The sequence below is a fragment of the Meleagris gallopavo genome, chromosome 4 (assembly GCF_000146605.3).
Source record: "Meleagris gallopavo isolate NT-WF06-2002-E0010 breed Aviagen turkey brand Nicholas breeding stock chromosome 4, Turkey_5.1, whole genome shotgun sequence".
NCBI classification, from domain to species: Eukaryota; Metazoa; Chordata; class Aves; order Galliformes; family Phasianidae; genus Meleagris; species Meleagris gallopavo.
The window spans coordinates 3637694-3649343 of record NC_015014.2 but is presented as its reverse complement, the minus strand read 5'-3'; positions in this window follow the sequence as shown (position 1 = coordinate 3649343).

The following is an 11650-nucleotide window of genomic DNA, read 5'->3' as shown; positions in this document are numbered from 1 at the left end:
TTCCCCCCTGTACTCCATGTAATCAATAACTTCTTGTGAATGATTTGTGTACTATTTTCAGAGATAGCATTTGAGGATCAAAAGGCATTTATGCTGCATAAGAGAGCTGTAAAGCCTTGCAAAGAGTAGTGGAGCCTGGTTTCTTTGTTGATATTGGGTCAAACACAAGAACTCGGTTCAATCTTACAGCTGTCTGTAGACATCAGGAAGCATTTCTGTACTGGCTGTCTGGTTTCCTCTTCCTATTTTAAAGTAGTTAACAAGTGAGGTGAAGAGTCAGTCTAAAAACTGGGCAAGCTGAGGGAGTTAAGCTGTGTAGAGGCTAGTGATGCAGATTGCTCATATGGACTAAATGGCATAAGCTAAGTACAAAGTGGAGTGCCAGGATCCTTGACATAAACATTGCCTGACAAAGGCCACAGTTGGTGGATGATATCATGTTTCAAGCAAGAATAGGACCTTCACTTGTGAATGTTAGCTATCTGAAGACATATTTGTGATTCTGGGAGTAGACTATGTTGCATAAATGTCACTAAAGCGTGGCCCAATGAGTTAGATGTATTTAATCACACAAAAGGATGCTTTGCATTCTGCCAAAGGGCTCCATCTACTTTCCTTTTCTCAAGTAAACTTCCTGGATAAAGTATTCCCAGTAGGCTCATCCTTTCAAAGAGTAGCCTGAATTACTGAAAATTTCAAGCCCTCAGATATTTATTTAGAGCATATAAACGTAGAGGAAAAAAATCATGCAGATTCCATCTTTGTCTCTTCATTTTAAATTCTTCCTCTGCATGGAATTTGAAGGAGAAGCTGTCATCTTCTAGAACAATTGTGTGCGTTGTTTTATATTTGTGTCTTTTACTTCATAAAATCTGAGACAACAAAAAAACGGGGTGGCTAAAAGGAGCATGTTCATAATTTTTGGTTCTTTTTTTAACGTCTAAAAGGAATATGATAGTGCTACACTGAGTAAATAAAAATCTGAGTAAATAAAAATCTGAGAGAATACTTTAACATTGGAATTTAGTTCAACTGAAAAGTTCCCACACGGTTTACCACCGTTTTTAATGAATGTGGAAGCCTCCCACTCTTATAAAGTGTTGTGTTAATTAAGGGGTCTGTTGGGCAACTAATTTCCTCCGTAAAACCTGCTAGGAGGTAATGGGTTCTTATGAGCATGAGAGTGGTATGATGTGAAGAAGCACACTAATATCTCCAACTAGAGACAAAGGCTATTAGTTCTCTACAATAAAAGTGAGCGTGGCTGTTTTCTATACTTATATACATTGTCTTCCCACCTTTCAGGTGCACCCACTGTTGGGAAAGAAATACAGGATTTCCACAATACAAAAGTTGTACCCGTTTCTATCATCATTTGAAGTGCCTGTGCAAAGTGTCAAGCCTACTGGCAACCATGCAATCAAAACAAATAATGCTGAGAACACGAGATCGGTATCTGTGAATATCAGCTGCCATACAAAGTAGTAACTTAACAACGCCAATAAGCACTTCAGCAATTAATGTTTGTTTCTCAAGATGTATCAAGCACATGGACAGGCAGAAGACTGGCTGCAAATACTTAAAACACCATGTGCTATGAAATACAAAGTAAACTTTGAAAGATCTACTTGCCTAGTGAAAGAAAAATGCTTTAATTTATGCCATGACTGTAATACCTGCAAAATTGGTTCTACATGGTCTTTCTCAAGACAAATTGATGCATACTTCAGCCAGAAGCTCTCCCTCTTGTGTAATGCTATTGATGACATCTTTTGTTTTGTCCATGTAGTTTCGATAGTTCCATTTTGATTCTCCAAGATGGAACTTCACATTGTGTAGGAGGTCATCAACAAAGCGTAGCATTTCCTTCAAGGAAAGCTTAACTACTGTGTCTAGGGCAGTGAGGTGATGGACCTGGAACCTTACTGCTCAGCTCTGAGGAGTTTAATCACACTTATTTCTGATATATCTTCTGAGCATCCTACATTGACTTGTATCATGCAGCTAGGCTGCAGTTAACATATTTTGAAACAGATTTTCTAATTGGATCTCATTAAGCTATTGTAATGCTCAACATGAAATGAATACGGCTACAGTATAAATACAATATGAAAGTTAGTTCCTGAGATCTAAAACACTGACTTTTCTTTCTAGAGAAAATGGAGGTACTACAAATTTGCACTGTGACCAAAGCTCATTGAAACTATGCACATATAACTGCAGTTACTGTAAAATCCTTCTGCAGAATTTCTTTTGTCAAGTTTTGGCTTTCTATTGAGCAACCTAGGGCTGTGATGTGACAGAACTAGATCTCTAGGTACTGCCACACTTAAAAAATAAATAACAACAAAAAAGCAATAGAAGGAAAATACAGAAAAGTTTGGCTGCAGTGACAGTTCTTTGAATTAAAACACACATGTGCTGGTTCATTTTGAATTAACATGAAAAATAAGAATTGGTTTCCAAGAAGCTTGCATAAATTATGTATCTCCATCTTTTGAATTTTGTCTGACTGCTATTACTTCCTAAAATGTATCTTTTAATGTCTTTCTGAAGCATCATTAGTGCATTAAGAAAAACTGCAGAACTTAAGGTTGGGTAAACTTTGGATCCCATTAAAAACCACATCTTTCTGCTTGAGCCCTCATTCTTAGAAAATGTAAAAGCTCTTCCTACAAGCCTACAAAATAGGAAATAGCTTTGCTGTTATATCACCTGTTGTGCACAATACTTGCTACACCATTAATCTCAACAGCTCTATGGGATATGGATTTCATATCAGATCACCTGCCAAAGAATTTTCCCATGGCAAATAAGCAAGTAAAAATCTCCATTTATTCAAACATTTTGTTTACTTTGGGAGGAAGGAAAGACTGGAAGAGCACACTTAACCAAAAGCAATAAAACACATCCCTTAGTAACTTTTAATTATTGGAATAAAGTGGAAAATAGACACTGTACGCAGTGAAGGTAAACTTGTGCTCTCTGCACAAATTACTACACTGTAATGATATTCTCAAGAATACTAAGAATACTGCCACAATCACAGTATGCGTGTCCTAGGTGATGGAGCTACAGAATCAAACACTGAAACATCTGGTTGAGGAGAGTTGCTTTAGGCTTCAGAAACTTGAACGAAACTGGATTCAAGTTTCCAACAAACTCAACATCCTCTCTGTGGCCTTCGGTAAATTTCAGGACCAAGGAAGTGAAAAACTGGAGGTTATCCTCTCACAATCTTAATTTCATTGAACCTTGCCCGCTGTTGGCTTTAGCCACAACAGTCTCCCAATTTTTATAAATACTAAAAATTCCTTTGGAGGACTAAAACATAGTACCTGTCCCATCCTTTCCAAATACAACCTTTACTTACCTCTCAAGCTCTTATTACTTTCACTGCTGCCAAAATATGAAATCATAGAATGGCTTAGGTTGGAAAGGACTTAAAGGTTATGAGTGTGCATGATGTATGTCATACACATGATGTGCCATAGAACAATCTCGTTCTGTTTTGCATGTGAACTTGTGAAGAGAAAACAGTGTGAGAATCTGAGAACTGGTGTATTCAACTGAATGTGTGTTTTTTCTTTTGTTGCTGCTACGAGCTGTATTGTATACATTTGCAAAGCTGAATACTACTGAGTACTGTTTTTTTTTTCCAAAAGGTTTTGACTTCTTTTGTTTCACTGTTATGTATTGAAATAATATGAATTAATAGTGGCTAACTGTGGATGAAGCAGAATGCATACTGCTTTTTTCTAAAACTGAGATGTGCTGTTCACATGAACTAAAAGAGAAGCATGTTAACTAATTCAAATTACATCAAATGTCTCAGTCTTGAAAATTTACAGTTTAGGACAATAAAAAGTACGGAAGCATAAGAGCAAACCCTAACCAAGCAATTTTTAATCTGTACTCCAACAAAATTGGTAGTAAATGCGAATCTGCATTTAACTAGGTAATGCATTTTAGTAGATGCTTATCCCTGTGAGCAAAACGTGATATGCCTTTCTGTGGATATCTGAAGGCACAGTTGTCATCTTTCTGCTTTGAGGAATAACAGTTGGCTCATTCTGTGAAAATGAATCATACATTTATTTTGTCTTAATAACCAGTTTACTTGGGGCTTTTGCCATGATTTTCAAGGTAAGATCATTGTGTTTGTTCTTTAGTAGGTGCACATTTAGCCTCCTAGATTTACTTATGTGAATGATACCACTGCAATCAGGCAACAAGTGTGGGTCAGGCTGACTTTTCAGTTATTTTTTTGTGTGCGTTGTGTTTTGAAAATGATTGTCTCCCACAAACACTGGATAAGTCTTGTTGGGTATATATGCGTGTGTGTGTGTGTGTATACATATATATATAATATATAATATATAATATATAATATATAATATATATATATATATATATAACTGATCTTTAGACATTAATGGTAACTAGAGATATGTTTCTTCATTGAATTCTATCTGAGCATATTTAAATAGGTTACTGACTGAACTTTCTTTTTTGTATCCTGCAAACTTCAGCGGTGTTTTTCTTTTAATGTAGTCTTGTGTTCTTAGGCTTGACTAAATTTTCATCAGCAAGTAAAGATGACATACATTTTTAATTAAGCGAAACCTCGATTAATTATTTTTAATTCACTTCTTCTGCTTGGAAAAGAGCCAATGCAGTTTGTATGCATATACACATGTTCAAGCTCACACTCCCAAAATTATGTTATCTACCTCAAACTGCATTTCTGTTAGCAGTTGTGTATGTGTGTGTGTATATATATATATACATATAAATATATATATATATAAATATTTAAATGGTTGTCATAGTGTGGAACAAGAAGTGATTCCTGTTATCTTTCTCAAATTTAGAGTTGTTAGTAAGCCCAACGTGAATAGTGGATGGTACTTTTTAAGCTTTGGTTATTACTTTCTTAAAAAGAAGTAAGAATGAGGCATGAGGGAACATTACAGAGTTATGTCACCAGCAAGGTATGTTGAGACTGAAGATTTTTCTGATGTTAACTAAGAACAACAAACTGAATGAGAACTTAGCAATCCCAAGTTATGTATCAAAATGAAAAGCAGTGTAGGAGAGCAGTTTATTCATATATCTCTTCCAGCATGCTGTCCGGGAGAGAAAATCTGGGAAGGTGACACACTGGAAATACAACAGCAGCACTTGACAATTTAAATGAGAATGGCCCATTGCCAGTATAGCTAAAATATCCACTTCATGGGATATTTGAGCATCTTCAACTCAAGTGGAAACATGGAAACTAGAAATCAACCAAGTGAACAAGATCAGAAGTACTTTGCCCATCTGTGCACAGTACAGCAGTTCTAATTCAAATAAAGTTCACTGGGCCAGACTTAGGTACTGGAATCGGTCTTCCATGCCTGAATGAATGGGAAGCTGGAGCATTCCAATAGAGAGTTAATTCTGACAGCGTGAGCACTTGAGAGAACAATGCAGATGCAGCAATTGCAGCTGCAATTTGGGTATGCAGTTGTTTAGCATCTCTAGCATAATGCCAGTCTGGAAAGAGCTATGAAGGTTCCTGTACAGCCACTAATTTATTGTTTCAAGAGGAAAAAATAAGCCCTGTTGATGAGGTTTGAGTAGGATATGATTGTAAAACACCTTTTTTATAATGATGGAAAATGCTTGTACTGCTTTAATAACAAGGATGAAGTTTATATAGCTGCTGTTAGGTAGGCTGCTGTTAAGCAGCTGGAGAACATGTACAACAGGCCACATCCTTGATACTTAGAGGAACAAAATATGAAGCTTGGAAGCTGCTTAAAGAATAGCACAGAATATGAGATAACGTTGGTTTTGATCTAAGCACTGTTTGGATAGCATGGGGTGGATTCAGATTATTATTGCCAGAGTCTGAACTGCTAATTAAGAGAAGCACAAGGAATAAACAGAAGCACTTTGTGTGCTGAATTACTATTTAAAAAGCTAAGAGAAGAGAAAAACTTGATACATGTGTACATACTGTTCATGGGGGAGCATAAGAGGTTAAAATAAGATGCCAAAATAAATATGGACCTCCTTATCTTTTCAGATGATTAAGAAATCCTGATACGGGGACAAAGGTATCAGAATTAGGGATGAGAATGCAGTGTTGCAATTCCTGTGAAGTTGTAACAGATTTTTTTTTCTAGTGGCTGCATATTGTCATTTGAGAAGAAGGGAAGACCACGGCAATGGCAATACTGCAAATCCAGAATGCTTCCAATTCCATTGGTCTTTGTTTGAGCACATAGCAATTCTTTGTATCAGTCAAAACTTCAGCATATCTTAATTATAGTGTCACAGAGTTTTTAACTGTTTATCAATATGCCCTTGTCCATTCTATAGCTTTTAAATCCCATACCCCTCAATGTATGGAAGTTAATTTTGCAACTAGAGAAGCCGCAGATTACAGACTTATTTTGATCTTGTGTTGATTGATAACTAACTACTCAACTTATACAAAGAACACTGTAGTATTGAGCAGACAGTACATTTCAGTCCATTGTGTTCTTTTCTATTCCCATGATGTCCATGTTCTGATACACTTTGACTCTCTCAGTTGCTGAACACTCTGTAGAAGACAGAACACACTTATTGCCATCACTTAGTATGGCACACTTGATATCTACCTTACCAAAAACCTAGCATGTGAAGATCCTGACTAATAGGTTTGGTAATACATAGATTATCTTATTTGTTGGATCGTAAATGGTACTCAGAGTAGGATATTCATTCTAGATTGTCATGTTAACAATTTCTTTTTTCAGGGTTTTTTTCCCTACGTTTGAATTGGGAATGTCTTGAGAAGGAAATGCAGAGTAGGAGCTGTGGGTAGCCTGGAGTATAACATCAAAAGATAAAAAACGACAAAACTATCAAAATGTTCTCGAAATGAAAATATTTTTCTTCTCACAGCATTGTTTTGGCCATTTTCTTTATTTTATGGGTTTGGTGCTGTCTACCTGCAGGGTTTTTTTGTGCTTATTTGTTTTGTTGTTTGCAGTTTTTTATATAACCAGTTACTTCAGATAGGCACGCTGGCTACCAGAGCACTGTAATGTATACAATCCACTAGTAAAATTTCAGAGAAGATATTTCACTTAGTGAAATATTTGTAATGCAAGTTCTGCTATGAGCAGAGAACAAACTGATAGGAAGAATTGCTTAAAGGATGAGGAAGGGTAGTAGCAGACTCTCCGAAAGTGAGCAATAACTATTTAAAACACTCAGTACAGGGAGCCATAGGTAAAATTGTCACATCATATGTAAACATGAAGATTTGTAGGTCTGAGTCATAATTATATGAGAGGTAACTTGAAGTGCAGCACTTGTAGGCATGATAATAAAAGGATAAAATAGGAGGAAGGTTGGCAGGAGAGCTAATATTTCTCGTTCATGATTCTAAATTGACAACACTCGGTTTTACTGTTACAAATATGTGTGCAGATTTCTTTGTGCTGTCTGTGTCTTGCTGGTACATTAATCCTCGTTCTGAATCTGTGTATCTTTTTATTCAAATGCTCTTCAAGTTATTAATGAGGATCCTTCAACAGGCTAATATTTTCACCTTTAGAACTAAATATGACACAGATTTGATATCAGAGTAACGAAATAACTCAGTTTCTGAATAGAACTTGTCTTTTAGCACGTGGCAAATATTTCCTGTACAAGACATCCCTCAGTCCTCAGTTTGAAGTGCTTTCATTTACAACAGATCCAAGTTTTTGGCTCTCAGCAGACATTTGCAGAATGAAGAAAAACAAATGTCTACATTTCACAAAGTTAATAAAACCTGATGCTATTAACAGCTTAATGTATCAGTATTCTGTGGAACAGCATACTGCTATTCTGTGTCGCTTTAAGATGAGGGAATGAGGGAAAGGAAGAAGTTTGTCTTAGGATGAAATGGCAAAAATGTGTAACTGGAAATAAAATGTAAAGGGTTAACTTAAGAAAAGAACAATAAACATATACTTTCTGTTGGAAATACTTTGAGTAGATATCTCTCCATTCCAAGGAAAATGGTGAGGAAAGCCATCAGTCATTGGCAGGCATAACATTACGGTGTTGGTTACATCCATGAAGGGATGTCTTGCATAATTTGTCAGACTGGCCTGGTGGTGGTGAATACTCACAGTCAAAGTGAGAAACATGAGTTATGACACTTCGTTTTAACTTGGTTAGTTCAGATAATGGAAAATACGAATTGCTGTTGCTGAATGTATAGCAGGAAACATAACATGAATTCTCCTAATTTGGTTGAGATTTTTACACAGAGGAGGGAAAACAAGGAAAATAACTTCTGTCCTTTCTCTGTTGTATCTGAATGGTCATTCTTGAAATAGCTCTACCCTTCTGTCTTCTCTGTTACCACCTCCCTATTCTGAATGTGCATGAGCTCATTTTTTATAGATCTAGCAAAAGGTAATCAGCAGGCTAGTAAAACAAGAATAAATGGCTGGCTTCTGTGCTGTGTTTGTGTCTAACGTATATCTTTTATCAAGACTTAGAGATGCAAATTTCTAGCAGTGTTGCACCATGATTACCTTTTATTCAGATTCTAATGTTGGTTCAAACATGAAAAATGAAACATCTTGAAATGAAGAAAATCCTCAATGAAGAAGTAATTACAGCGGAAATGTAATTATCACATTTTAGCTACTGCTACAACAATTGTTAATAAGAAAGAAGAAACAGAGAAGCCAGGAAGGTAGAACTATTTCAAGAATGACCATCCAAATAGAATTGCTATACCAGTTGTTAAAATGCAAGTAATGCATATTGCAGCCAAGCTGTAATGAACTTGGAGGAATTACTGACTTAATCCTTCTTATTTTGAGCCTTTCTGCTGTAAAGTACGGGTTGTTAGCAAGACACCTGTTTTTGACTTAGTGAAACTATGTCAGTAGAAGGAAGAGAAAGCAATGCATTCAATAATACCATCAGTCTTTGTCGGGGAGATAATTGCTTCCACTTGTGTCTTTCACAGATGGCTTGAGTCGGTGTAACCACATTTCTGCTGGAAGCTTTCTCTCCACTTTCTCTCACCCAGACCCACAGGCTGAGTTGCTGCCCTAGGGTGAGTTTTGTGCACCAGTCGGAGCACTAGTGATTGGTGGCAGTTGGACAAAGGAGAAAGAGAGGTGTAATTTTCTAAACATCCAGATTTGTTGGTAGTCTGGTAGATAAACTTATCTTGCTTAGTTCATCAGCCATCTATTCATTAATATGGACACCGGGAGGCTTGTGAATACCTGAAAGGAACAGTTCCTTCTTTTGGTGGGAGCACTTTACTCAGGTTTGAACTGGTAGTGTAACCACATCCTGACAGCACGGTGAAGTCTCAAGTCATTAAATTACTGTCTGCTGAATAGGAGAGTGGTATTGTTTCTTTCATTTCATGGTTTGAGTCTGCATATCCTGATTTAAATATGGTAATAACATTGGGAAATCTAACTTGCTCTCGTAAGTCAATTTGAATCTCATTACAAAAATTATCATGAGGTACTCATGATAAGAATTCCTACCTTAATTCTCTTTGATAGTCATAGATTATATTTTGCTTTGAATGATGTGCATAGCACAGTTCTTTCCCTCCCTTTTGCTTGCCAATGATCTCCTTGTAAAAGGTGTTGTGCTTCTGTTTTTTTAACCTGGAATTTGACATATGTTTGCACATGGATTTTTTGACATGTAGCTGTAGAAATGTTCATTGTCCTATTGCTTACAGACTTATGAGAACTTTGTAAATGCAGTATTCATCTTTGATATATGGAAGGAGAGCTCGTAAGAGTTTAACTGTGTAACTAAATGCTATGATCTTGAAACCCTAAAGCTGCTGTTCAAGACCTTGGTCAACACAAACTCTTCCATAATTTTGCTATCTCCTTAAAAGCCCACGTGTGCCAGTTCAGCCAGAATGCTGAATCTTGATGTCTGAAGCAAAAATGTTCAGGTATGGAAGTGACAAATGCAGACACCTTTTGGTTTTAGTAAACTGCTCAATTGTGCAGTTTTTGGTCTTCTTCATAAGGAAGCAGAGTAGCTGCATTTGGAGTTGTTAATTTGTTGAGAGTTCAGCTGTGGCTCACTTACACTAATTCACAGAAATCCAAACGTGTTTGCAGCTCTCTCTAAACTAGTATTTTCCCAGTGTTAACTGATCCAGTGTAGCAATCACAGTGAGCCTTTCCACTGCAGACTGATGTTCTGCTGAGAAATCCACTGTGAGGAAATCACTCTGCCATGTTAAATTGAGACAGCTCTTTATGTGAAACTTATCTCAACGAATTATTTAGTGCACATTCTTTTTTTTTTTCAGTTAAACATTATTGTCCAAACATCGCCTTGTCTTATGCTCGTGGCTGCCTCATTATTCACTTAATAGCAGTTGTCTTTGTGGATTCAGGGTATTTTTTGTCTTTTAATGAAATGTGCTCCATTTAATGAAATCGTGGAAGTGTCATATTGAGCCAAAATGGTACTGGACCCCATGATGTCAGTAGCCATTACCAAAACCAGGTGATTAGTCCACTTATCTGATGCAACTAGCATAGGTTTCAGGCTGCCTCTGCCCGGGGCTTCTGGATCCCAAATGAGAGGGATTTTTGGTGGCTGGTTTTTTTTACATGATCCAGTATTTTAGAAAATCATTTAGAGAGAAAACAGCAAACAGTGCCCAAGCACTTCCTTTGGAAGGGAGGAAATGATTGATAGGTTTTGATGTTGTGAATGGTAATGCCGAGCAGCAGTAGTTAAGGCTGATGTGACTTCATTTTCAGTTATGTTTTCAAGGTATAAATTTTCTGTTATAAACATCATTAGGTGAAGTCTACAATAAGATAAGCAAGATATGAAGTTTGAATACAAGTGAAAATGCACCTCCATATAGCTGAAAATTAAAATAATTTTAAACTAATGCCAGAAGGCGTTGAGAATTTTGAACGTTTTATTTTCACCGTTCATCAGAAAAGGAGATGCATATCAAGCAGATACAACTTTAGAAGACCTGTCTGATTCTGATTCTGATCTTTGGATGAGATCCCAGGTCCCAGAAGAAACACCAGAATGAGTTGGAACTGCTTGAATGAGCTCTCTGGGTGCGGGTCTCCTCAGAGCGCTTCTGTCGGTTGAAGGCAGCTCTCAGGTCTGCCTGTCTTTGCCCAGAGAGATGTGTGTGCCCAGAGCCAGGCTGGATGGGGCTGGGCAGCCTGAGCTGGTGGGGGAGAAGGGCAGGGGCAGGGGGAGGGGACAGTCCTGTGCACAGCAGGCGGTTGGAACTGGGTAGGCTTTAAGGTGCCTTCCAACCTAAGCCATTCTGTTGTTTTCTGTGGACTTCTTGCAGGCAGCCTGCACCTTGTACCACTGTTTTCCACGCCGCAGCTCAGCCTGAGGCTGTCTTTGTAGGCAGCACCGCTGCTCTAAAAGCAAAGCATCTCTGTGTCCTCTCTCTGCCCCCGCCACCATAGATGTGCCGTTTCCATCGTCCTTTTGAGGAAGAAGTCGTTACGTGCCACACGTGTTGTAGCCCTCCTGCGTTGAAAGCAGATTCGGTATTTAATTTTTTTTCCGGCAGCGGGAGATTCTTTCCCTGGCTCGGAGCCGCTCCACCTCGGCTTGGCGC